At 40.7% G+C, this 20,611-nt stretch overlaps 45 non-coding genes across 45 annotated transcripts; all 45 read right to left on the bottom strand.

Moving 5' to 3' along the window:
* Positions 1 to 491: 491 nt before the first annotated feature.
* Positions 492 to 564, bottom strand: TRNAF-GAA (transfer RNA phenylalanine (anticodon GAA)). The gene has a single exon. It is a non-coding gene; the product is annotated as a tRNA-Phe (tRNA).
* Positions 565 to 911: 347 nt separating this feature from the next.
* On the bottom strand, positions 912 to 984 carry TRNAF-GAA (transfer RNA phenylalanine (anticodon GAA)). The gene has a single exon. It is a non-coding gene; the product is annotated as a tRNA-Phe (tRNA).
* A 348-nt stretch (positions 985 to 1,332) lies between these two features.
* TRNAF-GAA (transfer RNA phenylalanine (anticodon GAA)) lies at positions 1,333 to 1,405 on the bottom strand. Its single transcript has one exon. It is a non-coding gene; the product is annotated as a tRNA-Phe (tRNA).
* A 347-nt stretch (positions 1,406 to 1,752) lies between these two features.
* On the bottom strand, positions 1,753 to 1,825 carry TRNAF-GAA (transfer RNA phenylalanine (anticodon GAA)). Its single transcript has one exon. It is a non-coding gene; the product is annotated as a tRNA-Phe (tRNA).
* A 347-nt stretch (positions 1,826 to 2,172) lies between these two features.
* On the bottom strand, positions 2,173 to 2,245 carry TRNAF-GAA (transfer RNA phenylalanine (anticodon GAA)). The gene has a single exon. It is a non-coding gene; the product is annotated as a tRNA-Phe (tRNA).
* Positions 2,246 to 2,592: 347 nt separating this feature from the next.
* TRNAF-GAA (transfer RNA phenylalanine (anticodon GAA)) lies at positions 2,593 to 2,665 on the bottom strand. The gene has a single exon. It is a non-coding gene; the product is annotated as a tRNA-Phe (tRNA).
* A 347-nt stretch (positions 2,666 to 3,012) lies between these two features.
* TRNAF-GAA (transfer RNA phenylalanine (anticodon GAA)) lies at positions 3,013 to 3,085 on the bottom strand. Its single transcript has one exon. It is a non-coding gene; the product is annotated as a tRNA-Phe (tRNA).
* Positions 3,086 to 3,433: 348 nt separating this feature from the next.
* TRNAF-GAA (transfer RNA phenylalanine (anticodon GAA)) lies at positions 3,434 to 3,506 on the bottom strand. Its single transcript has one exon. It is a non-coding gene; the product is annotated as a tRNA-Phe (tRNA).
* Positions 3,507 to 3,854: 348 nt separating this feature from the next.
* Positions 3,855 to 3,927, bottom strand: TRNAF-GAA (transfer RNA phenylalanine (anticodon GAA)). Its single transcript has one exon. It is a non-coding gene; the product is annotated as a tRNA-Phe (tRNA).
* Positions 3,928 to 4,274: 347 nt separating this feature from the next.
* Positions 4,275 to 4,347, bottom strand: TRNAF-GAA (transfer RNA phenylalanine (anticodon GAA)). The gene has a single exon. It is a non-coding gene; the product is annotated as a tRNA-Phe (tRNA).
* Positions 4,348 to 4,694: 347 nt separating this feature from the next.
* On the bottom strand, positions 4,695 to 4,767 carry TRNAF-GAA (transfer RNA phenylalanine (anticodon GAA)). The gene has a single exon. It is a non-coding gene; the product is annotated as a tRNA-Phe (tRNA).
* A 348-nt stretch (positions 4,768 to 5,115) lies between these two features.
* TRNAF-GAA (transfer RNA phenylalanine (anticodon GAA)) lies at positions 5,116 to 5,188 on the bottom strand. The gene has a single exon. It is a non-coding gene; the product is annotated as a tRNA-Phe (tRNA).
* Positions 5,189 to 5,944: 756 nt separating this feature from the next.
* Positions 5,945 to 6,017, bottom strand: TRNAF-GAA (transfer RNA phenylalanine (anticodon GAA)). Its single transcript has one exon. It is a non-coding gene; the product is annotated as a tRNA-Phe (tRNA).
* Positions 6,018 to 6,364: 347 nt separating this feature from the next.
* TRNAF-GAA (transfer RNA phenylalanine (anticodon GAA)) lies at positions 6,365 to 6,437 on the bottom strand. Its single transcript has one exon. It is a non-coding gene; the product is annotated as a tRNA-Phe (tRNA).
* Positions 6,438 to 6,784: 347 nt separating this feature from the next.
* On the bottom strand, positions 6,785 to 6,857 carry TRNAF-GAA (transfer RNA phenylalanine (anticodon GAA)). Its single transcript has one exon. It is a non-coding gene; the product is annotated as a tRNA-Phe (tRNA).
* A 348-nt stretch (positions 6,858 to 7,205) lies between these two features.
* TRNAF-GAA (transfer RNA phenylalanine (anticodon GAA)) lies at positions 7,206 to 7,278 on the bottom strand. The gene has a single exon. It is a non-coding gene; the product is annotated as a tRNA-Phe (tRNA).
* A 756-nt stretch (positions 7,279 to 8,034) lies between these two features.
* Positions 8,035 to 8,107, bottom strand: TRNAF-GAA (transfer RNA phenylalanine (anticodon GAA)). The gene has a single exon. It is a non-coding gene; the product is annotated as a tRNA-Phe (tRNA).
* Positions 8,108 to 8,454: 347 nt separating this feature from the next.
* Positions 8,455 to 8,527, bottom strand: TRNAF-GAA (transfer RNA phenylalanine (anticodon GAA)). Its single transcript has one exon. It is a non-coding gene; the product is annotated as a tRNA-Phe (tRNA).
* Positions 8,528 to 8,874: 347 nt separating this feature from the next.
* Positions 8,875 to 8,947, bottom strand: TRNAF-GAA (transfer RNA phenylalanine (anticodon GAA)). Its single transcript has one exon. It is a non-coding gene; the product is annotated as a tRNA-Phe (tRNA).
* Positions 8,948 to 9,294: 347 nt separating this feature from the next.
* TRNAF-GAA (transfer RNA phenylalanine (anticodon GAA)) lies at positions 9,295 to 9,367 on the bottom strand. The gene has a single exon. It is a non-coding gene; the product is annotated as a tRNA-Phe (tRNA).
* Positions 9,368 to 9,714: 347 nt separating this feature from the next.
* TRNAF-GAA (transfer RNA phenylalanine (anticodon GAA)) lies at positions 9,715 to 9,787 on the bottom strand. The gene has a single exon. It is a non-coding gene; the product is annotated as a tRNA-Phe (tRNA).
* A 347-nt stretch (positions 9,788 to 10,134) lies between these two features.
* Positions 10,135 to 10,207, bottom strand: TRNAF-GAA (transfer RNA phenylalanine (anticodon GAA)). Its single transcript has one exon. It is a non-coding gene; the product is annotated as a tRNA-Phe (tRNA).
* A 348-nt stretch (positions 10,208 to 10,555) lies between these two features.
* Positions 10,556 to 10,628, bottom strand: TRNAF-GAA (transfer RNA phenylalanine (anticodon GAA)). The gene has a single exon. It is a non-coding gene; the product is annotated as a tRNA-Phe (tRNA).
* A 755-nt stretch (positions 10,629 to 11,383) lies between these two features.
* On the bottom strand, positions 11,384 to 11,456 carry TRNAF-GAA (transfer RNA phenylalanine (anticodon GAA)). The gene has a single exon. It is a non-coding gene; the product is annotated as a tRNA-Phe (tRNA).
* A 347-nt stretch (positions 11,457 to 11,803) lies between these two features.
* Positions 11,804 to 11,876, bottom strand: TRNAF-GAA (transfer RNA phenylalanine (anticodon GAA)). Its single transcript has one exon. It is a non-coding gene; the product is annotated as a tRNA-Phe (tRNA).
* Positions 11,877 to 12,223: 347 nt separating this feature from the next.
* On the bottom strand, positions 12,224 to 12,296 carry TRNAF-GAA (transfer RNA phenylalanine (anticodon GAA)). The gene has a single exon. It is a non-coding gene; the product is annotated as a tRNA-Phe (tRNA).
* A 347-nt stretch (positions 12,297 to 12,643) lies between these two features.
* On the bottom strand, positions 12,644 to 12,716 carry TRNAF-GAA (transfer RNA phenylalanine (anticodon GAA)). The gene has a single exon. It is a non-coding gene; the product is annotated as a tRNA-Phe (tRNA).
* A 347-nt stretch (positions 12,717 to 13,063) lies between these two features.
* On the bottom strand, positions 13,064 to 13,136 carry TRNAF-GAA (transfer RNA phenylalanine (anticodon GAA)). Its single transcript has one exon. It is a non-coding gene; the product is annotated as a tRNA-Phe (tRNA).
* A 347-nt stretch (positions 13,137 to 13,483) lies between these two features.
* On the bottom strand, positions 13,484 to 13,556 carry TRNAF-GAA (transfer RNA phenylalanine (anticodon GAA)). The gene has a single exon. It is a non-coding gene; the product is annotated as a tRNA-Phe (tRNA).
* Positions 13,557 to 13,904: 348 nt separating this feature from the next.
* On the bottom strand, positions 13,905 to 13,977 carry TRNAF-GAA (transfer RNA phenylalanine (anticodon GAA)). Its single transcript has one exon. It is a non-coding gene; the product is annotated as a tRNA-Phe (tRNA).
* A 347-nt stretch (positions 13,978 to 14,324) lies between these two features.
* On the bottom strand, positions 14,325 to 14,397 carry TRNAF-GAA (transfer RNA phenylalanine (anticodon GAA)). The gene has a single exon. It is a non-coding gene; the product is annotated as a tRNA-Phe (tRNA).
* Positions 14,398 to 14,744: 347 nt separating this feature from the next.
* On the bottom strand, positions 14,745 to 14,817 carry TRNAF-GAA (transfer RNA phenylalanine (anticodon GAA)). The gene has a single exon. It is a non-coding gene; the product is annotated as a tRNA-Phe (tRNA).
* Positions 14,818 to 15,164: 347 nt separating this feature from the next.
* On the bottom strand, positions 15,165 to 15,237 carry TRNAF-GAA (transfer RNA phenylalanine (anticodon GAA)). The gene has a single exon. It is a non-coding gene; the product is annotated as a tRNA-Phe (tRNA).
* Positions 15,238 to 15,584: 347 nt separating this feature from the next.
* TRNAF-GAA (transfer RNA phenylalanine (anticodon GAA)) lies at positions 15,585 to 15,657 on the bottom strand. Its single transcript has one exon. It is a non-coding gene; the product is annotated as a tRNA-Phe (tRNA).
* A 347-nt stretch (positions 15,658 to 16,004) lies between these two features.
* TRNAF-GAA (transfer RNA phenylalanine (anticodon GAA)) lies at positions 16,005 to 16,077 on the bottom strand. Its single transcript has one exon. It is a non-coding gene; the product is annotated as a tRNA-Phe (tRNA).
* Positions 16,078 to 16,425: 348 nt separating this feature from the next.
* On the bottom strand, positions 16,426 to 16,498 carry TRNAF-GAA (transfer RNA phenylalanine (anticodon GAA)). Its single transcript has one exon. It is a non-coding gene; the product is annotated as a tRNA-Phe (tRNA).
* Positions 16,499 to 16,845: 347 nt separating this feature from the next.
* On the bottom strand, positions 16,846 to 16,918 carry TRNAF-GAA (transfer RNA phenylalanine (anticodon GAA)). Its single transcript has one exon. It is a non-coding gene; the product is annotated as a tRNA-Phe (tRNA).
* A 347-nt stretch (positions 16,919 to 17,265) lies between these two features.
* On the bottom strand, positions 17,266 to 17,338 carry TRNAF-GAA (transfer RNA phenylalanine (anticodon GAA)). Its single transcript has one exon. It is a non-coding gene; the product is annotated as a tRNA-Phe (tRNA).
* A 347-nt stretch (positions 17,339 to 17,685) lies between these two features.
* TRNAF-GAA (transfer RNA phenylalanine (anticodon GAA)) lies at positions 17,686 to 17,758 on the bottom strand. Its single transcript has one exon. It is a non-coding gene; the product is annotated as a tRNA-Phe (tRNA).
* A 348-nt stretch (positions 17,759 to 18,106) lies between these two features.
* Positions 18,107 to 18,179, bottom strand: TRNAF-GAA (transfer RNA phenylalanine (anticodon GAA)). The gene has a single exon. It is a non-coding gene; the product is annotated as a tRNA-Phe (tRNA).
* Positions 18,180 to 18,526: 347 nt separating this feature from the next.
* On the bottom strand, positions 18,527 to 18,599 carry TRNAF-GAA (transfer RNA phenylalanine (anticodon GAA)). The gene has a single exon. It is a non-coding gene; the product is annotated as a tRNA-Phe (tRNA).
* A 347-nt stretch (positions 18,600 to 18,946) lies between these two features.
* TRNAF-GAA (transfer RNA phenylalanine (anticodon GAA)) lies at positions 18,947 to 19,019 on the bottom strand. The gene has a single exon. It is a non-coding gene; the product is annotated as a tRNA-Phe (tRNA).
* Positions 19,020 to 19,367: 348 nt separating this feature from the next.
* Positions 19,368 to 19,440, bottom strand: TRNAF-GAA (transfer RNA phenylalanine (anticodon GAA)). The gene has a single exon. It is a non-coding gene; the product is annotated as a tRNA-Phe (tRNA).
* Positions 19,441 to 19,787: 347 nt separating this feature from the next.
* Positions 19,788 to 19,860, bottom strand: TRNAF-GAA (transfer RNA phenylalanine (anticodon GAA)). Its single transcript has one exon. It is a non-coding gene; the product is annotated as a tRNA-Phe (tRNA).
* A 347-nt stretch (positions 19,861 to 20,207) lies between these two features.
* TRNAF-GAA (transfer RNA phenylalanine (anticodon GAA)) lies at positions 20,208 to 20,280 on the bottom strand. The gene has a single exon. It is a non-coding gene; the product is annotated as a tRNA-Phe (tRNA).
* Positions 20,281 to 20,611: the final 331 nt, after the last annotated feature.

Below are 20,611 nucleotides of genomic sequence, written 5' to 3' on the forward strand. Positions count from 1 at the left end.
AGGGAAGCTTTGAGACACCCCAAAATCCCAAAGAATTTAGATTATTCTGTGACACGATTCATAGTTATAAGAAAAGTAGTACCTGCCGAAACCAGGGATCTTTAGATCTTCAGTCTAACGCTCTCCCAACTGAGCTATTTCGGCTTATGCACTTTAGATCTTGATATTTTTTGCGACTCCGGATCTTTACAGGCTGTCCTTTCTCACTTTTGGATGGATAAAGAGTTGTCGCAACATAATGTAAAATCGTAACACTTTAATAAAAAGGGAGCTTTTGTTACAATCAGAAATTGTAGATTAAAATAGTACTTTGACCATTAAAACTTACAGCAAGCAAGGAGAGGAAATGTGCTCAGCGGAACCCGACATTCAGCCCTGGGGAATCCAGAGACTAAACATCCGGGGAGAAGGGAAGCTTTGAGACACCCCAAAATCCCAAAGAATTTAGATTATTCTGTGACACGATTCATAGTTATAAGAAAAGTAGTACCTGCCGAAACCCGGGATCGAACCAGGGACCTTTAGATCTTCAGTCTCACGCTCTCCCAACTGAGCTATTTCGGCTTATGCACTTTAGATCTTGATATTTTTTGCGACTCCGGATCTTTACAGGCTGTCCTTTCTCACTTTTGGATGGATAAAGAGTTGTCGCAACATAATGTAAAATCTTAACACTTTAATAAAAAGGGAGCTTTTGTTACAATCAGAAATTGTAGATTAAAATAGTACTTTGACCATTAAAACTTACAGCAAGCAAGGAGAGGAAATGTGCTCAGCGGAACCCGACATTCAGCCCTGGGGAATCCAGTGACTAAACATCCGGGGAGAAGGGAAGCTTTGAGACACCCCAAAATCCCAAAGAATTTAGATTATTCTGGGACACGATTCATAGTTATTAGAAAAGTAGTACCTGCCGAAACCCAGGATCGAACCAGGGACCTTTAGATCTTCAGTCTAACGCTCTCCCAACTGAGCTATTTCGGCTTATGCACTTTAAGATCTTGATATTTTTTGCGACTCTGGATCTTTACAGGCTGTCCTTTCTCACTTTTGGATGGATAAAGAGTTGTCGCAACATAATGTAAAATCGTAACACTTTAATAAAAAGGGAGCTTTTGTTACAATCAGAAATTGTAGATTAAAATAGTACTTTGACCATTAAAACTTACAGCAAGCAAGGAGAGGAAATGTGCTCAGCGGAACCCGACATTCAGCCCTGGGGAATCCAGAGACTAAACATCCGGGGAGAAGGGAAGCTTTGAGACACCCCAAAATCCCAAAGAATTAAGATTATTCTGTGACACGATTCATAGTTATAAGAAAAGTAGTACCTGCCGAAACCAGGGATCGAACCAGGGACCTTTAGATCTTCAGTCTAACGCTCTCCCAACTGAGCTATTTCGGCTTATGCACTTTAGATCTTGATATTTTTTGTGACTCCGGATCTTTACAGGCTGTCCTTTCTCACTTTTGGATGGATAAAGAGTTGTCGCAACATAATGTAAAATCGTAACACTTTAATAAAAAGGGAGCTTTTGTTACAATCAGAAATTGTAGATTAAAATAGTACTTTGACCATTAAAACTTACAGCAAGCAAGGAGAGGAAATGTGCTCAGCGGAACCCGACATTCAGCCCTGGGGAATCCAGAGACTAAACATCCGGGGAGAAGGGAAGCTTTGAGACACCCCAAAATCCCAAAGAATTTAGATTATTCTGTGACACGATTCATAGTTATAAGAAAAGTAGTACCTGCCGAAACCCGGGATCGAACCAGGGACCTTTAGATCTTCAGTCTAACGCTCTCCCAACTGAGCTATTTCGGCTTATGCACTTTAGATCTTGATATTTTTTGCGACTCCGGATCTTTACAGGCTGTCCTTTCTCACTTTTGGATGGATAAAGAGTTGTCGCAACATAATGTAAAATCGTAACACTTTAATAAAAAGGGAGCTTTTGTTACAATCAGAAATTGTAGATTAAAATAGTACTTTGACCATTAAAACTTACAGCAAGCAAGGAGAGGAAATGTGCTCAGCGGAACCCGACATTCAGCCCTGGGGAATCCAGAGACTAAACATCCGGGGAGAAGGGAAGCTTTGAGACACCCCAAAATCCCAAAGAATTTAGATTATTCTGTGACACGATTCATAGTTATAAGAAAAGTAGTACCTGCCGAAACCCGGGATCGAACCAGGGACCTTTAGATCTTCAGTCTAACGCTCTCCCAACTGAGCTATTTCGGCTTATGCACTTTAGATCTTGATATTTTTTGCGACTCCGGATCTTTACAGGCTGTCCTTTCTCACTTTTGGATGGATAAAGAGTTGTCGCAACATAATGTAAAATCGTAACACTTTAATAAAAAGGGAGCTTTTGTTACAATCAGAAATTGTAGATTAAAATAGTACTTTGACCATTAAAACTTACAGCAAGCAAGGAGAGGAAATGTGCTCAGCGGAACCCGACATTCAGCCCTGGGGATTCCAGAGACTAAACATCCGGGGAGAAGGGAAGCTTTGAGACACCCCAAAATCCCAAAGAATTTAGATTATTCTGTGACACGATTCATAGTTATAAGAAAAGTAGTACCTGCCGAAACCCGGGATCGAACCAGGGACCTTTAGATCTTCAGTCTAACGCTCTCCCAACTGAGCTATTTCGGCTTATGCACTTTAGATCTTGATATTTTTTGCGACTCCGGATCTTTACAGGCTGTCCTTTCTCACTTTTGGATGGATAAAGAGTTGTCGCAACATAATGTAAAATCGTAACACTTTAATAAAAAGGGAGCTTTTGTTACAATCAGAAATTGTAGATTAAAATAGTACTTTGACCATTAAAACTTACAGCAAGCAAGGAGAGGAAATGTGCTCAGCGGAACCCGACATTCAGCCCTGGGGATTCCAGAGACTAAACATCCGGGGAGAAGGGAAGCTTTGAGACACCCCAAAATCCCAAAGAATTTAGATTATTCTGTGACACGATTCATAGTTATAAGAAAAGTAGTACCTGCCGAAAACCGGGATCGAACCAGGGACCTTTAGATCTTCAGTCTAACGCTCTCCCAACTGAGCTATTTCGGCTTATGCACTTTAAGATCTTGATATTTTTTGCGACTCCGGATCTTTACAGGCTGTCCTTTCTCACTTTTGGATGGATAAAGAGTTGTCGCAACATAATGTAAAATCGTAACACTTTAATAAAAAGGGAGCTTTTGTTACAATCAGAAATTGTAGATTAAAATAGTACTTTGACCATTAAAACTTACAGCAAGCAAGGAGAGGAAATGTGCTCAGCGGAACCCGACATTCAGCCCTGGGGATTCCAGAGACTAAACATCCGGGGAGAAGGGAAGCTTTGAGACACCCCAAAATCCCAAAGAATTTAGATTATTCTGTGACACGATTCATAGTTATAAGAAAAGTAGTACCTGCCGAAAACCGGGATCGAACCAGGGACCTTTAGATCTTCAGTCTAACGCTCTCCCAACTGAGCTATTTCGGCTTATGCACTTTAAGATCTTGATATTTTTTGCGACTCCGGATCTTTACAGGCTGTCCTTTCTCACTTTTGGATGGATAAAGAGTTGTCGCAACATAATGTAAAATCGTAACACTTTAATAAAAAGGGAGCTTTTGTTACAATCAGAAATTGTAGATTAAAATAGTACTTTGACCATTAAAACTTACAGCAAGCAAGGAGAGGAAATGTGCTCAGCGGAACCCGACATTCAGCCCTGGGGAATCCAGAGACTAAACATCCGGGGAGAAGGGAAGCTTTGAGACACCCCAAAATCCCAAAGAATTTAGATTATTCTGTGACACGATTCATAGTTATAAGAAAAGTAGTACCTGCCGAAACCAGGGATCGAACCAGGGACCTTTAGATCTTCAGTCTAACGCTCTCCCAACTGAGCTATTTCGGCTTATGCACTTTAGATCTTGATATTTTTTGTGACTCCGGATCTTTACAGGCTGTCCTTTCTCACTTTTGGATGGATAAAGAGTTGTCGCAACATAATGTAAAATCGTAACACTTTAATAAAAAGGGAGCTTTTGTTACAATCAGAAATTGTAGATTAAAATAGTACTTTGACCATTAAAACTTACAGCAAGCAAGGAGAGGAAATGTGCTCAGCGGAACCCGACATTCAGCCCTGGGGAATCCAGAGACTAAACATCCGGGGAGAAGGGAAGCTTTGAGACACCCCAAAATCCCAAAGAATTTAGATTATTCTGTGACACGATTCATAGTTATAAGAAAAGTAGTACCTGCCGAAACCCGGGATCGAACCAGGGACCTTTAGATCTTCAGTCTAACGCTCTCCCAACTGAGCTATTTCGGCTTATGCACTTTAGATCTTGATATTTTTTGCGACTCCGGATCTTTACAGGCTGTCCTTTCTCACTTTTGGATGGATAAAGAGTTGTCGCAACATAATGTAAAATCGTAACACTTTAATAAAAAGGGAGCTTTTGTTACAATCAGAAATTGTAGATTAAAATAGTACTTTGACCATTAAAACTTACAGCAAGCAAGGAGAGGAAATGTGCTCAGCGGAACCCGACATTCAGCCCTGGGGATTCCAGAGACTAAACATCCGGGGAGAAGGGAAGCTTTGAGACACCCCAAAATCCCAAAGAATTTAGATTATTCTGTGACACGATTCATAGTTATAAGAAAAGTAGTACCTGCCGAAACCCGGGATCGAACCAGGGACCTTTAGATCTTCAGTCTAACGCTCTCCCAACTGAGCTATTTCGGCTTATGCACTTTAAGATCTTGATATTTTTTGCGACTCCGGATCTTTACAGGCTGTCCTTTCTCACTTTTGGATGGATAAAGAGTTGTCGCAACATAATGTAAAATCGTAACACTTTAATAAAAAGGGAGCTTTTGTTACAATCAGAAATTGTAGATTAAAATAGTACTTTGACCATTAAAACTTACAGCAAGCAAGGAGAGGAAATGTGCTCAGCGGAACCCGACATTCAGCCCTGGGGATTCCAGAGACTAAACATCCGGGGAGAAGGGAAGCTTTGAGACACCCCAAAATCCCAAAGAATTTAGATTATTCTGTGACACGATTCATAGTTATAAGAAAAGTAGTACCTGCCGAAAACCGGGATCGAACCAGGGACCTTTAGATCTTCAGTCTAACGCTCTCCCAACTGAGCTATTTCGGCTTATGCACTTTAAGATCTTGATATTTTTTGCGACTCCGGATCTTTACAGGCTGTCCTTTCTCACTTTTGGATGGATAAAGAGTTGTCGCAACATAATGTAAAATCGTAACACTTTAATAAAAAGGGAGCTTTTGTTACAATCAGAAATTGTAGATTAAAATAGTACTTTGACCATTAAAACTTACAGCAAGCAAGGAGAGGAAATGTGCTCAGCGGAACCCGACATTCAGCCCTGGGGAATCCAGAGACTAAACATCCGGGGAGAAGGGAAGCTTTGAGACACCCCAAAATCCCAAAGAATTTAGATTATTCTGTGACACGATTCATAGTTATAAGAAAAGTAGTACCTGCCGAAACCAGGGATCTTTAGATCTTCAGTCTAACGCTCTCCCAACTGAGCTATTTCGGCTTATGCACTTTAGATCTTGATATTTTTTGTGACTCCGGATCTTTACAGGCTGTCCTTTCTCACTTTTGGATGGATAAAGAGTTGTCGCAACATAATGTAAAATCGTAACACTTTAATAAAAAGGGAGCTTTTGTTACAATCAGAAATTGTAGATTAAAATAGTACTTTGAACATTAAAACTTACAGCAAGCAAGGAGAGGAAATGTGCTCAGCGGAACCCGACATTCAGCCCTGGGGAATCCAGAGACTAAACATCCGGGGAGAAGGGAAGCTTTGAGACACCCCAAAATCCCAAAGAATTTAGATTATTCTGTGACACGATTCATAGTTATAAGAAAAGTAGTACCTGCCGAAACCAGGGATCGAACAAGGGACCTTTAGATCTTCAGTCTAACGCTCTCCCAACTGAGCTATTTCGGCTTATGCACTTTAGATCTTGATATTTTTTGCGACTCCGGATCTTTACAGGCTGTCCTTTCTCACTTTTGGATGGATAAAGAGTTGTCGCAACATAATGTAAAATCGTAACACTTTAATAAAAAGGGAGCTTTTGTTACAATCAGAAATTGTAGATTAAAATAGTACTTTGACCATTAAAACTTACAGCAAGCAAGGAGAGGAAATGTGCTCAGCGGAACCCGACATTCAGCCCTGGGGAATCCAGAGACTAAACATCCGGGGAGAAGGGAAGCTTTGAGACACCCCAAAATCCCAAAGAATTTAGATTATTCTGTGACACGATTCATAGTTATAAGAAAAGTAGTACCTGCCGAAACCCGGGATCGAACCAGGGACCTTTAGATCTTCAGTCTAACGCTCTCCCAACTGAGCTATTTCGGCTTATGCACTTTAGATCTTGATATTTTTTGCGACTCCGGATCTTTACAGGCTGTCCTTTCTCACTTTTGGATGGATAAAGAGTTGTCGCAACATAATGTAAAATCGTAACACTTTAATAAAAAGGGAGCTTTTGTTACAATCAGAAATTGTAGATTAAAATAGTACTTTGACCATTAAAACTTACAGCAAGCAAGGAGAGGAAATGTGCTCAGCGGAACCCGACATTCAGCCCTGGGGATTCCAGAGACTAAACATCCGGGGAGAAGGGAAGCTTTGAGACACCCCAAAATCCCAAAGAATTTAGATTATTCTGTGACACGATTCATAGTTATAAGAAAAGTAGTACCTGCCGAAACCCGGGATCGAACCAGGGACCTTTAGATCTTCAGTCTAACGCTCTCCCAACTGAGCTATTTCGGCTTATGCACTTTAAGATCTTGATATTTTTTGCGACTCCGGATCTTTACAGGCTGTCCTTTCTCACTTTTGGATGGATAAAGAGTTGTCGCAACATAATGTAAAATCGTAACACTTTAATAAAAAGGGAGCTTTTGTTACAATCAGAAATTGTAGATTAAAATAGTACTTTGACCATTAAAACTTACAGCAAGCAAGGAGAGGAAATGTGCTCAGCGGAACCCGACATTCAGCCCTGGGGATTCCAGAGACTAAACATCCGGGGAGAAGGGAAGCTTTGAGACACCCCAAAATCCCAAAGAATTTAGATTATTCTGTGACACGATTCATAGTTATAAGAAAAGTAGTACCTGCCGAAAACCGGGATCGAACCAGGGACCTTTAGATCTTCAGTCTAACGCTCTCCCAACTGAGCTATTTCGGCTTATGCACTTTAAGATCTTGATATTTTTTGCGACTCCGGATCTTTACAGGCTGTCCTTTCTCACTTTTGGATGGATAAAGAGTTGTCGCAACATAATGTAAAATCGTAACACTTTAATAAAAAGGGAGCTTTTGTTACAATCAGAAATTGTAGATTAAAATAGTACTTTGACCATTAAAACTTACAGCAAGCAAGGAGAGGAAATGTGCTCAGCGGAACCCGACATTCAGCCCTGGGGAATCCAGAGACTAAACATCCGGGGAGAAGGGAAGCTTTGAGACACCCCAAAATCCCAAAGAATTTAGATTATTCTGTGACACGATTCATAGTTATAAGAAAAGTAGTACCTGCCGAAACCAGGGATCTTTAGATCTTCAGTCTAACGCTCTCCCAACTGAGCTATTTCGGCTTATGCACTTTAGATCTTGATATTTTTTGTGACTCCGGATCTTTACAGGCTGTCCTTTCTCACTTTTGGATGGATAAAGAGTTGTCGCAACATAATGTAAAATCGTAACACTTTAATAAAAAGGGAGCTTTTGTTACAATCAGAAATTGTAGATTAAAATAGTACTTTGAACATTAAAACTTACAGCAAGCAAGGAGAGGAAATGTGCTCAGCGGAACCCGACATTCAGCCCTGGGGAATCCAGAGACTAAACATCCGGGGAGAAGGGAAGCTTTGAGACACCCCAAAATCCCAAAGAATTTAGATTATTCTGTGACACGATTCATAGTTATAAGAAAAGTAGTACCTGCCGAAACCCGGGATCGAACCAGGGACCTTTAGATCTTCAGTCTAACGCTCTCCCAACTGAGCTATTTCGGCTTATGCACTTTAGATCTTGATATTTTTTGCGACTCCGGATCTTTACAGGCTGTCCTTTCTCACTTTTGGATGGATAAAGAGTTGTCGCAACATAATGTAAAATCGTAACACTTTAATAAAAAGGGAGCTTTTGTTACAATCAGAAATTGTAGATTAAAATAGTACTTTGACCATTAAAACTTACAGCAAGCAAGGAGAGGAAATGTGCTCAGCGGAACCCGACATTCAGCCCTGGGGATTCCAGAGACTAAACATCCGGGGAGAAGGGAAGCTTTGAGACACCCCAAAATCCCAAAGAATTTAGATTATTCTGTGACACGATTCATAGTTATAAGAAAAGTAGTACCTGCCGAAACCCGGGATCGAACCAGGGACCTTTAGATCTTCAGTCTAACGCTCTCCCAACTGAGCTATTTCGGCTTATGCACTTTAGATCTTGATATTTTTTGCGACTCCGGATCTTTACAGGCTGTCCTTTCTCACTTTTGGATGGATAAAGAGTTGTCGCAACATAATGTAAAATCGTAACACTTTAATAAAAAGGGAGCTTTTGTTACAATCAGAAATTGTAGATTAAAATAGTACTTTGACCATTAAAACTTACAGCAAGCAAGGAGAGGAAATGTGCTCAGCGGAACCCGACATTCAGCCCTGGGGATTCCAGAGACTAAACATCCGGGGAGAAGGGAAGCTTTGAGACACCCCAAAATCCCAAAGAATTTAGATTATTCTGTGACACGATTCATAGTTATAAGAAAAGTAGTACCTGCCGAAACCCGGGATCGAACCAGGGACCTTTAGATCTTCAGTCTAACGCTCTCCCAACTGAGCTATTTCGGCTTATGCACTTTAGATCTTGATATTTTTTGCGACTCCGGATCTTTACAGGCTGTCCTTTCTCACTTTTGGATGGATAAAGAGTTGTCGCAACATAATGTAAAATCGTAACACTTTAATAAAAAGGGAGCTTTTGTTACAATCAGAAATTGTAGATTAAAATAGTACTTTGACCATTAAAACTTACAGCAAGCAAGGAGAGGAAATGTGCTCAGCGGAACCCGACATTCAGCCCTGGGGAATCCAGAGACTAAACATCCGGGGAGAAGGGAAGCTTTGAGACACCCCAAAATCCCAAAGAATTTAGATTATTCTGTGATACGATTCATAGTTATAAGAAAAGTAGTACCTGCCGAAACCAGGGATCGAACAAGGGACCTTTAGATCTTCAGTCTAACGCTCTCCCAACTGAGCTATTTCGGCTTATGCACTTTAGATCTTGATATTTTTTGCGACTCCGGATCTTTACAGGCTGTCCTTTCTCACTTTTGGATGGATAAAGAGTTGTCGCAACATAATGTAAAATCGTAACACTTTAATAAAAAGGGAGCTTTTGTTACAATCAGAAATTGTAGATTAAAATAGTACTTTGACCATTAAAACTTACAGCAAGCAAGGAGAGGAAATGTGCTCAGCGGAACCCGACATTCAGCCCTGGGGAATCCAGAGACTAAACATCCGGGGAGAAGGGAAGCTTTGAGACACCCCAAAATCCCAAAGAATTTAGATTATTCTGTGACACGATTCATAGTTATAAGAAAAGTAGTACCTGCCGAAACCCGGGATCGAACCAGGGACCTTTAGATCTTCAGTCTCACGCTCTCCCAACTGAGCTATTTCGGCTTATGCACTTTAGATCTTGATATTTTTTGCGACTCCGGATCTTTACAGGCTGTCCTTTCTCACTTTTGGATGGATAAAGAGTTGTCGCAACATAATGTAAAATCTTAACACTTTAATAAAAAGGGAGCTTTTGTTACAATCAGAAATTGTAGATTAAAATAGTACTTTGACCATTAAAACTTACAGCAAGCAAGGAGAGGAAATGTGCTCAGCGGAACCCGACATTCAGCCCTGGGGAATCCAGTGACTAAACATCCGGGGAGAAGGGAAGCTTTGAGACACCCCAAAATCCCAAAGAATTTAGATTATTCTGGGACACGATTCATAGTTATTAGAAAAGTAGTACCTGCCGAAACCCAGGATCGAACCAGGGACCTTTAGATCTTCAGTCTAACGCTCTCCCAACTGAGCTATTTCGGCTTATGCACTTTAAGATCTTGATATTTTTTGCGACTCTGGATCTTTACAGGCTGTCCTTTCTCACTTTTGGATGGATAAAGAGTTGTCGCAACATAATGTAAAATCGTAACACTTTAATAAAAAGGGAGCTTTTGTTACAATCAGAAATTGTAGATTAAAATAGTACTTTGACCATTAAAACTTACAGCAAGCAAGGAGAGGAAATGTGCTCAGCGGAACCCGACATTCAGCCCTGGGGAATCCAGAGACTAAACATCCGGGGAGAAGGGAAGCTTTGAGACACCCCAAAATCCCAAAGAATTAAGATTATTCTGTGACACGATTCATAGTTATAAGAAAAGTAGTACCTGCCGAAACCAGGGATCGAACCAGGGACCTTTAGATCTTCAGTCTAACGCTCTCCCAACTGAGCTATTTCGGCTTATGCACTTTAGATCTTGATATTTTTTGTGACTCCGGATCTTTACAGGCTGTCCTTTCTCACTTTTGGATGGATAAAGAGTTGTCGCAACATAATGTAAAATCGTAACACTTTAATAAAAAGGGAGCTTTTGTTACAATCAGAAATTGTAGATTAAAATAGTACTTTGACCATTAAAACTTACAGCAAGCAAGGAGAGGAAATGTGCTCAGCGGAACCCGACATTCAGCCCTGGGGAATCCAGAGACTAAACATCCGGGGAGAAGGGAAGCTTTGAGACACCCCAAAATCCCAAAGAATTTAGATTATTCTGTGACACGATTCATAGTTATAAGAAAAGTAGTACCTGCCGAAACCAGGGATCTTTAGATCTTCAGTCTAACGCTCTCCCAACTGAGCTATTTCGGCTTATGCACTTTAGATCTTGATATTTTTTGTGACTCCGGATCTTTACAGGCTGTCCTTTCTCACTTTTGGATGGATAAAGAGTTGTCGCAACATAATGTAAAATCGTAACACTTTAATAAAAAGGGAGCTTTTGTTACAATCAGAAATTGTAGATTAAAATAGTACTTTGACCATTAAAACTTACAGCAAGCAAGGAGAGGAAATGTGCTCAGCGGAACCCGACATTCAGCCCTGGGGAATCCAGAGACTAAACATCCGGGGAGAAGGGAAGCTTTGAGACACCCCAAAATCCCAAAGAATTTAGATTATTCTGTGACACGATTCATAGTTATAAGAAAAGTAGTACCTGCCGAAACCCGGGATCGAACCAGGGACCTTTAGATCTTCAGTCTAACGCTCTCCCAACTGAGCTATTTCGGCTTATGCACTTTAGATCTTGATATTTTTTGCGACTCCGGATCTTTACAGGCTGTCCTTTCTCACTTTTGGATGGATAAAGAGTTGTCGCAACATAATGTAAAATCGTAACACTTTAATAAAAAGGGAGCTTTTGTTACAATCAGAAATTGTAGATTAAAATAGTACTTTGACCATTAAAACTTACAGCAAGCAAGGAGAGGAAATGTGCTCAGCGGAACCCGACATTCAGCCCTGGGGATTCCAGAGACTAAACATCCGGGGAGAAGGGAAGCTTTGAGACACCCCAAAATCCCAAAGAATTTAGATTATTCTGTGACACGATTCATAGTTATAAGAAAAGTAGTACCTGCCGAAACCCGGGATCGAACCAGGGACCTTTAGATCTTCAGTCTAACGCTCTCCCAACTGAGCTATTTCGGCTTATGCACTTTAGATCTTGATATTTTTTGCGACTCCGGATCTTTACAGGCTGTCCTTTCTCACTTTTGGATGGATAAAGAGTTGTCGCAACATAATGTAAAATCGTAACACTTTAATAAAAAGGGAGCTTTTGTTACAATCAGAAATTGTAGATTAAAATAGTACTTTGACCATTAAAACTTACAGCAAGCAAGGAGAGGAAATGTGCTCAGCGGAACCCGACATTCAGCCCTGGGGATTCCAGAGACTAAACATCCGGGGAGAAGGGAAGCTTTGAGACACCCCAAAATCCCAAAGAATTTAGATTATTCTGTGACACGATTCATAGTTATAAGAAAAGTAGTACCTGCCGAAACCCGGGATCGAACCAGGGACCTTTAGATCTTCAGTCTAACGCTCTCCCAACTGAGCTATTTCGGCTTATGCACTTTAGATCTTGATATTTTTTGCGACTCCGGATCTTTACAGGCTGTCCTTTCTCACTTTTGGATGGATAAAGAGTTGTCGCAACATAATGTAAAATCGTAACACTTTAATAAAAAGGGAGCTTTTGTTACAATCAGAAATTGTAGATTAAAATAGTACTTTGACCATTAAAACTTACAGCAAGCAAGGAGAGGAAATGTGCTCAGCGGAACCCGACATTCAGCCCTGGGGAATCCAGAGACTAAACATCCGGGGAGAAGGGAAGCTTTGAGACACCCCAAAATCCCAAAGAATTTAGATTATTCTGTGATACGATTCATAGTTATAAGAAAAGTAGTACCTGCCGAAACCAGGGATCGAACAAGGGACCTTTAGATCTTCAGTCTAACGCTCTCCCAACTGAGCTATTTCGGCTTATGCACTTTAGATCTTGATATTTTTTGCGACTCCGGATCTTTACAGGCTGTCCTTTCTCACTTTTGGATGGATAAAGAGTTGTCGCAACATAATGTAAAATCGTAACACTTTAATAAAAAGGGAGCTTTTGTTACAATCAGAAATTGTAGATTAAAATAGTACTTTGACCATTAAAACTTACAGCAAGCAAGGAGAGGAAATGTGCTCAGCGGAACCCGACATTCAGCCCTGGGGAATCCAGAGACTAAACATCCGGGGAGAAGGGAAGCTTTGAGACACCCCAAAATCCCAAAGAATTTAGATTATTCTGTGACACGATTCATAGTTATAAGAAAAGTAGTACATGCCGAAACCCGGGATCGAACCAGGGACCTTTAGATCTTCAGTCTCACGCTCTCCCAACTGAGCTATTTCGGCTTATGCACTTTAGATCTTGATATTTTTTGCGACTCAGGATCTTTACAGGCTGTCCTTTCTCACTTTTGGATGGATAAAGAGTTGTCGCAACATAATGTAAAATCTTAACACTTTAATAAAAAGGGAGCTTTTGTTACAATCAGAAATTGTAGATTAAAATAGTACTTTGACCATTAAAACTTACAGCAAGCAAGGAGAGGAAATGTGCTCAGCGGAACCCGACATTCAGCCCTGGGGAATCCAGTGACTAAACATCCGGGGAGAAGGGAAGCTTTGAGACACCCCAAAATCCCAAAGAATTTAGATTATTCTGGGACACGATTCATAGTTATTAGAAAAGTAGTACCTGCCGAAACCCAGGATCGAACCAGGGACCTTTAGATCTTCAGTCTAACGCTCTCCCAACTGAGCTATTTCGGCTTATGCACTTTAAGATCTTGATATTTTTTGCGACTCCGGATCTTTACAGGCTGTCCTTTCTCACTTTTGGATGGATAAAGAGTTGTCGCAACATAATGTAAAATCGTAACACTTTAATAAAAAGGGAGCTTTTGTTACAATCAGAAATTGTAGATTAAAATAGTACTTTGACCATTAAAACTTACAGCAAGCAAGGAGAGGAAATGTGCTCAGCGGAACCCGACATTCAGCCCTGGGGAATCCAGAGACTAAACATCCGGGGAGAAGGGAAGCTTTGAGACACCCCAAAATCCCAAAGAATTAAGATTATTCTGTGACACGATTCATAGTTATAAGAAAAGTAGTACCTGCCGAAACCAGGGATCGAACCAGGGACCTTTAGATCTTCAGTCTAACGCTCTCCCAACTGAGCTATTTCGGCTTATGCACTTTAGATCTTGATATTTTTTGTGACTCCGGATCTTTACAGGCTGTCCTTTCTCACTTTTGGATGGATAAAGAGTTGTCGCAACATAATGTAAAATCGTAACACTTTAATAAAAAGGGAGCTTTTGTTACAATCAGAAATTGTAGATTAAAATAGTACTTTGACCATTAAAACTTACAGCAAGCAAGGAGAGGAAATGTGCTCAGCGGAACCCGACATTCAGCCCTGGGGAATCCAGAGACTAAACATCCGGGGAGAAGGGAAGCTTTGAGACACCCCAAAATCCCAAAGAATTAAGATTATTCTGTGACACGATTCATAGTTATAAGAAAAGTAGTACCTGCCGAAACCCGGGATCGAACCAGGGACCTTTAGATCTTCAGTCTAACGCTCTCCCAACTGAGCTATTTCGGCTTATGCACTTTAGATCTTGATATTTTTTGCGACTCCGGATCTTTACAGGCTGTCCTTTCTCACTTTTGGATGGATAAAGAGTTGTCGCAACATAATGTAAAATCGTAACACTTTAATAAAAAGGGAGCTTTTGTTACAATCAGAAATTGTAGATTAAAATAGTACTTTGACCATTAAAACTTACAGCAAGCAAGGAGAGGAAATGTGCTCAGCGGAACCCGACATTCAGCCCTGGGGATTCCAGAGACTAAACATCCGGGGAGAAGGGAAGCTTTGAGACACCCCAAAATCCCAAAGAATTTAGATTATTCTGTGACACGATTCATAGTTATAAGAAAAGTAGTACCTGCCGAAACCCGGGATCGAACCAGGGACCTTTAGATCTTCAGTCTAACGCTCTCCCAACTGAGCTATTTCGGCTTATGCACTTTAGATCTTGATATTTTTTGCGACTCCGGATCTTTACAGGCTGTCCTTTCTCACTTTTGGATGGATAAAGAGTTGTCGCAACATAATGTAAAATCGTAACACTTTAATAAAAAGGGAGCTTTTGTTACAATCAGAAATTGTAGATTAAAATAGTACTTTGACCATTAAAACTTACAGCAAGCAAGGAGAGGAAATGTGCTCAGCGGAACCCGACATTCAGCCCTGGGGAATCCAGAGACTAAACATCCGGGGAGAAGGGAAGCTTTGAGACACCCCAAAATCCCAAAGAATTTAGATTATTCTGTGATACGATTCATAGTTATAAGAAAAGTAGTACCTGCCGAAACCAGGGATCGAACCAGGGACCTTTAGATCTTCAGTCTAACGCTCTCCCAACTGAGCTATTTCGGCTTATGCACTTTAGATCTTGATATTTTTTGCGACTCCGGATCTTTACAGGCTGTCCTTTCTCACTTTTGGATGGATAAAGAGTTGTCGCAACATAATGTAAAATCGTAACACTTTAATAAAAAGGGAGCTTTTGTTACAATCAGAAATTGTAGATTAAAATAGTACTTTGACCATTGAAACTTACAGCAAGCAAGGAGAGGAAATGTGCTCAGCGGAACCCGACATTCAGCCCTGGGGAATCCAGAGACTAAACATCCGGGGAGAAGGGAAGCTTTGAGACACCCCAAAATCCCAAAGAATTTAGATTATTCTGTGACACGATTCATAGTTATAAGAAAAGTAGTACCTGCCGAAACCCGGGATCGAACCAGGGACCTTTAGATCTTCAGTCTCACGCTCTCCCAACTGAGCTATTTCGGCTTATGCACTTTAGATCTTGATATTTTTTGCGACTCCGGATCTTTACAGGCTGTCCTTTCTCACTTTTGGATGGATAAAGAGTTGTCGCAACATAATGTAAAATCTTAACACTTTAATAAAAAGGGAGCTTTTGTTACAATCAGAAATTGTAGATTAAAATAGTACTTTGACCATTAAAACTTACAGCAAGCAAGGAGAGGAAATGTGCTCAGCGGAACCCGACATTCAGCCCTGGGGAATCCAGTGACTAAACATCCGGGGAGAAGGGAAGCTTTGAGACACCCCAAAATCCCAAAGAATTTAGATTATTCTGGGACACGATTCATAGTTATTAGAAAAGTAGTACCTGCCGAAACCCAGGATCGAACCAGGGACCTTTAGATCTTCAGTCTAACGCTCTCCCAACTGAGCTATTTCGGCTTATGCACTTTAAGATCTTGATATTTTTTGCGACTCCGGATCTTTACAGGCTGTCCTTTCTCACTTTTGGATGGATAAAGAGTTGTCGCAACATAATGTAAAATCGTAACACTTTAATAAAAAGGGAGCTTTTGTTACAATCAGAAATTGTAGATTAAAATAGTACTTTGACCATTAAAACTTACAGCAAGCAAGGAGAGGAAATGTGCTCAGCGGAACCCGACATTCAGCCCTGGGGAATCCAGAGACTAAACATCCGGGGAGAAGGGAAGCTTTGAGACACCCCAAAATCCCAAAGAATTAAGATTATTCTGTGACACGATTCATAGTTATAAGAAAAGTAGTACCTGCCGAAACCCGGGATCGAACCAGGGACCTTTAGATCTTCAGTCTAACGCTCTCCCAACTGAGCTATTTCGGCTTATGCACTTTAGATCTTGATATTTTTTGCGACTCCGGATCTTTACAGGCTGTCCTTTCTCACTTTTGGATGGATAAAGAGTTGCCGCAACATAATGTAAAATCGTAACACTTTAATAAAAAGGGAGCTTTTGTTACAATCAGAAATTGTAGATTAAAATAGTACTTTGACCATTAAAACTTACAGCAAGCAAGGAGAGGAAATGTGCTCAGCGGAACCCGACATTCAGCCCTGGGGAATCCAGAGACTAAACATCCGGGGAGAAGGGAAGCTTTGAGACACCCCAAAATCCCAAAGAATTTAGATTATTCTGTGACACGATTCATAGTTATAAGAAAAGTAGTACCTGCCGAAACCCGGGATCGAACCAGGGACCTTTAGATCTTCAGTCTAACGCTCTCCCAACTGAGCTATTTCGGCTTATGCACTTTAGGTCTTGATATTTTTTGCGACTCCGGATCTTTACAGGCTGTCCTTTCTCACTTTTGGATGGATAAAGAGTTGTCGCAACATAATGTAAAATCGTAACACTTTAATAAAAAGGGAGCTTTTGTTACAATCAGAAATTGTAGATTAAAATAGTACTTTGACCATTAAAACTTACAGCAAGCAAGGAGAGGAAATGTGCTCAGCGGAACCCGACATTCAGCCCTGGGGATTCCAGAGACTAAACATCCGGGGAGAAGGGAAGCTTTGAGACACCCCAAAATCCCAAAGAATTTAGATTATTCTGTGACACGATTCATAGTTATAAGAAAAGTAGTACCTGCCGAAACCCGGGATCGAACCAGGGACCTTTAGATCTTCAGTCTAACGCTCTCCCAACTGAGCTATTTCGGCTTATGCACTTTAGATCTTGATATTTTTTGCGACTCCGGATCTTTACAGGCTGTCCTTTCTCACTTTTGGATGGATAAAGAGTTGTCGCAACATAATGTAAAATCGTAACACTTTAATAAAAAGGGAGCTTTTGTTACAATCAGAAATTGTAGATTAAAATAGTACTTTGACCATTAAAACTTACAGCAAGCAAGGAGAGGAAATGTGCTCAGCGGAACCCGACATTCAGCCCTGGGGATTCCAGAGACTAAACATCCGGGGAGAAGGGAAGCTTTGAGACACCCCAAAATCCCAAAGAATTTAGATTATTCTGTGACACGATTCATAGTTATAAGAAAAGTAGTACCTGCTGAAACCCGGGATCGAACCAGGGACCTTTAGATCTTCAGTCTAACGCTCTCCCAACTGAGCTATTTCGGCTTATGCACTTTAAGATCTTGATATTTTTTGCGACTCCGGATCTTTACAGGCTGTCCTTTCTCACTTTTGGATGGATAAAGAGTTGTCGCAACATAATGTAAAATCGTAACACTTTAATAAAAAGGGAGCTTTTGTTACAATCAGAAATTGTAGATTAAAATAGTACTTTGACCATTAAAACTTACAGCAAGCAAGGAGAGGAAATGTGCTCAGCGGAACCCGACATTCAGCCCTGGGGAATCCAGAGACTAAACATCCGGGGAGAAGGGAAGCTTTGAGACACCCCAAAATCCCAAAGAATTTAGATTATTCTGTGACACGATTCATAGTTATAAGAAAAGTAGTACCTGCCGAAACCAGGGATCGAACCAGGGACCTTTAGATCTTCAGTCTAACGCTCTCCCAACTGAGCTATTTCGGCTTATGCACTTTAGATCTTGATATTTTTTGCGACTCCGGATCTTTACAGGCTGTCCTTTCTCACTTTTGGATGGATAAAGAGTTGTCGCAACATAATGTAAAATCGTAACACTTTAATAAAAAGGGAGCTTTTGTTACAATCAGAAATTGTAGATTAAAATAGTACTTTGACCATTAAAACTTACAGCAAGCAAGGAGAGGAAATGTGCTCAGCGGAACCCGACATTCAGCCCTGGGGAATCCAGAGACTAAACATCCGGGGAGAAGGGAAGCTTTGAGACACCCCAAAATCCCAAAGAATTTAGATTATTCTGTGACACGATTCATAGTTATAAGAAAAGTAGTACCTGCTGAAACCCGGGATCGAACCAGGGACCTTTAGATCTTCAGTCTAACGCTCTCCCAACTGAGCTATTTCGGCTTATGCACTTTAGATCTTGATATTTTTTGCGACTCCGGATCTTTACAGGCTGTCCTTTCTCACTTTTGGATGGATAAAGAGTTGTCGCAACATAATGTAAAATCGTAACACTTTAATAAAAAGGGAGCTTTTGTTACAATCAGAAATTGTAGATTAAAATAGTACTTTGACCATTAAAACTTACAGCAAGCAAGGAGAGGAAATGTGCTCAGCGGAACCCGACATTCAGCCCTGGGGATTCCAGAGACTAAACATCCGGGGAGAAGGGAAGCTTTGAGACACCCCAAAATCCCAAAGAATTTAGATTATTCTGTGACACGATTCATAGTTATAAGAAAAGTAGTACCTGCCGAAACCTGGGATCGAACCAGGGACCTTTAGATCTTCAGTCTAACGCTCTCCCAACTGAGCTATTTCGGCTTATGCACTTTAAGATCTTGATATTTTTTGCGACTCCGGATCTTTACAGGCTGTCCTTTCTCACTTTTGGATGGATAAAGAGTTGTCGCAACATAATGTAAAATCGTAACACTTTAATAAAAAGGGAGCTTTTGTTACAATCAGAAATTGTAGATTAAAATAGTACTTTGACCATTAAAACTTACAGCAAGCAAGGAGAGGAAATGTGCTCAGCGGAACCCGACATTCAGCCCTGGGGAATCCAGAGACTAAACATCCGGGGAGAAGGGAAGCTTTGAGACACCCCAAAATCCCAAAGAATTAAGATTATTCTGTGACACGATTCATAGTTATAAGAAAAGTAGTACCTGCCGAAACCCGGGATCGAACCAGGGACCTTTAGATCTTCAGTCTAACGCTCTCCCAACTGAGCTATTTCGGCTTATGCACTTTAGATCTTGATATTTTTTGCGACTCCGGATCTTTACAGGCTGTCCTTTCTCACTTTTGGATGGATAAAGAGTTGCCGCAACATAATGTAAAATCGTAACACTTTAATAAAAAGGGAGCTTTTGTTACAATCAGAAATTGTAGATTAAAATAGTACTTTGACCATTAAAACTTACAGCAAGCAAGGAGAGGAAATGTGCTCAGCGGAACCCGACATTCAGCCCTGGGGAATCCAGAGACTAAACATCCGGGGAGAAGGGAAGCTTTGAGACACCCCAAAATCCCAAAGAATTTAGATTATTCTGTGACACGATTCATAGTTATAAGAAAAGTAGTACCTGCCGAAACCCGGGATCGAACCAGGGACCTTTAGATCTTCAGTCTAACGCTCTCCCAACTGAGCTATTTCGGCTTATGCACTTTAGGTCTTGATATTTTTTGCGACTCCGGATCTTTACAGGCTGTCCTTTCTCACTTTTGGATGGATAAAGAGTTGTCGCAACATAATGTAAAATCGTAACACTTTAATAAAAAGGGAGCTTTTGTTACAATCAGAAATTGTAGATTAAAATAGTACTTTGACCATTAAAACTTACAGCAAGCAAGGAGAGGAAATGTGCTCAGCGGAACCCGACATTCAGCCCTGGGGATTCCAGAGACTAAACATCCGGGGAGAAGGGAAGCTTTGAGACACCCCAAAATCCCAAAGAATTTAGATTATTCTGTGACACGATTCATAGTTATAAGAAAAGTAGTACCTGCCGAAACCCGGGATCGAACCAGGGACCTTTAGATCTTCAGTCTAACGCTCTCCCAACTGAGCTATTTCGGCTTATGCACTTTAGATCTTGATATTTTTTGCGACTCCGGATCTTTACAGGCTGTCCTTTCTCACTTTTGGATGGATAAAGAGTTGTCGCAACATAATGTAAAATCGTAACACTTTAATAAAAAGGGAGCTTTTGTTACAATCAGAAATTGTAGATTAAAATAGTACTTTGACCATTAAAACTTACAGCAAGCAAGGAGAGGAAATGTGCTCAGCGGAACCCGACATTCAGCCCTGGGGATTCCAGAGACTAAACATCCGGGGAGAAGGGAAGCTTTGAGACACCCCAAAATCCCAAAGAATTTAGATTATTCTGTGACACGATTCATAGTTA

This window comes from Rhinoderma darwinii, unplaced genomic scaffold (assembly GCF_050947455.1).
Source record: "Rhinoderma darwinii isolate aRhiDar2 unplaced genomic scaffold, aRhiDar2.hap1 Scaffold_443, whole genome shotgun sequence".
Classification (NCBI taxonomy): domain Eukaryota; kingdom Metazoa; phylum Chordata; class Amphibia; order Anura; family Rhinodermatidae; genus Rhinoderma; species Rhinoderma darwinii.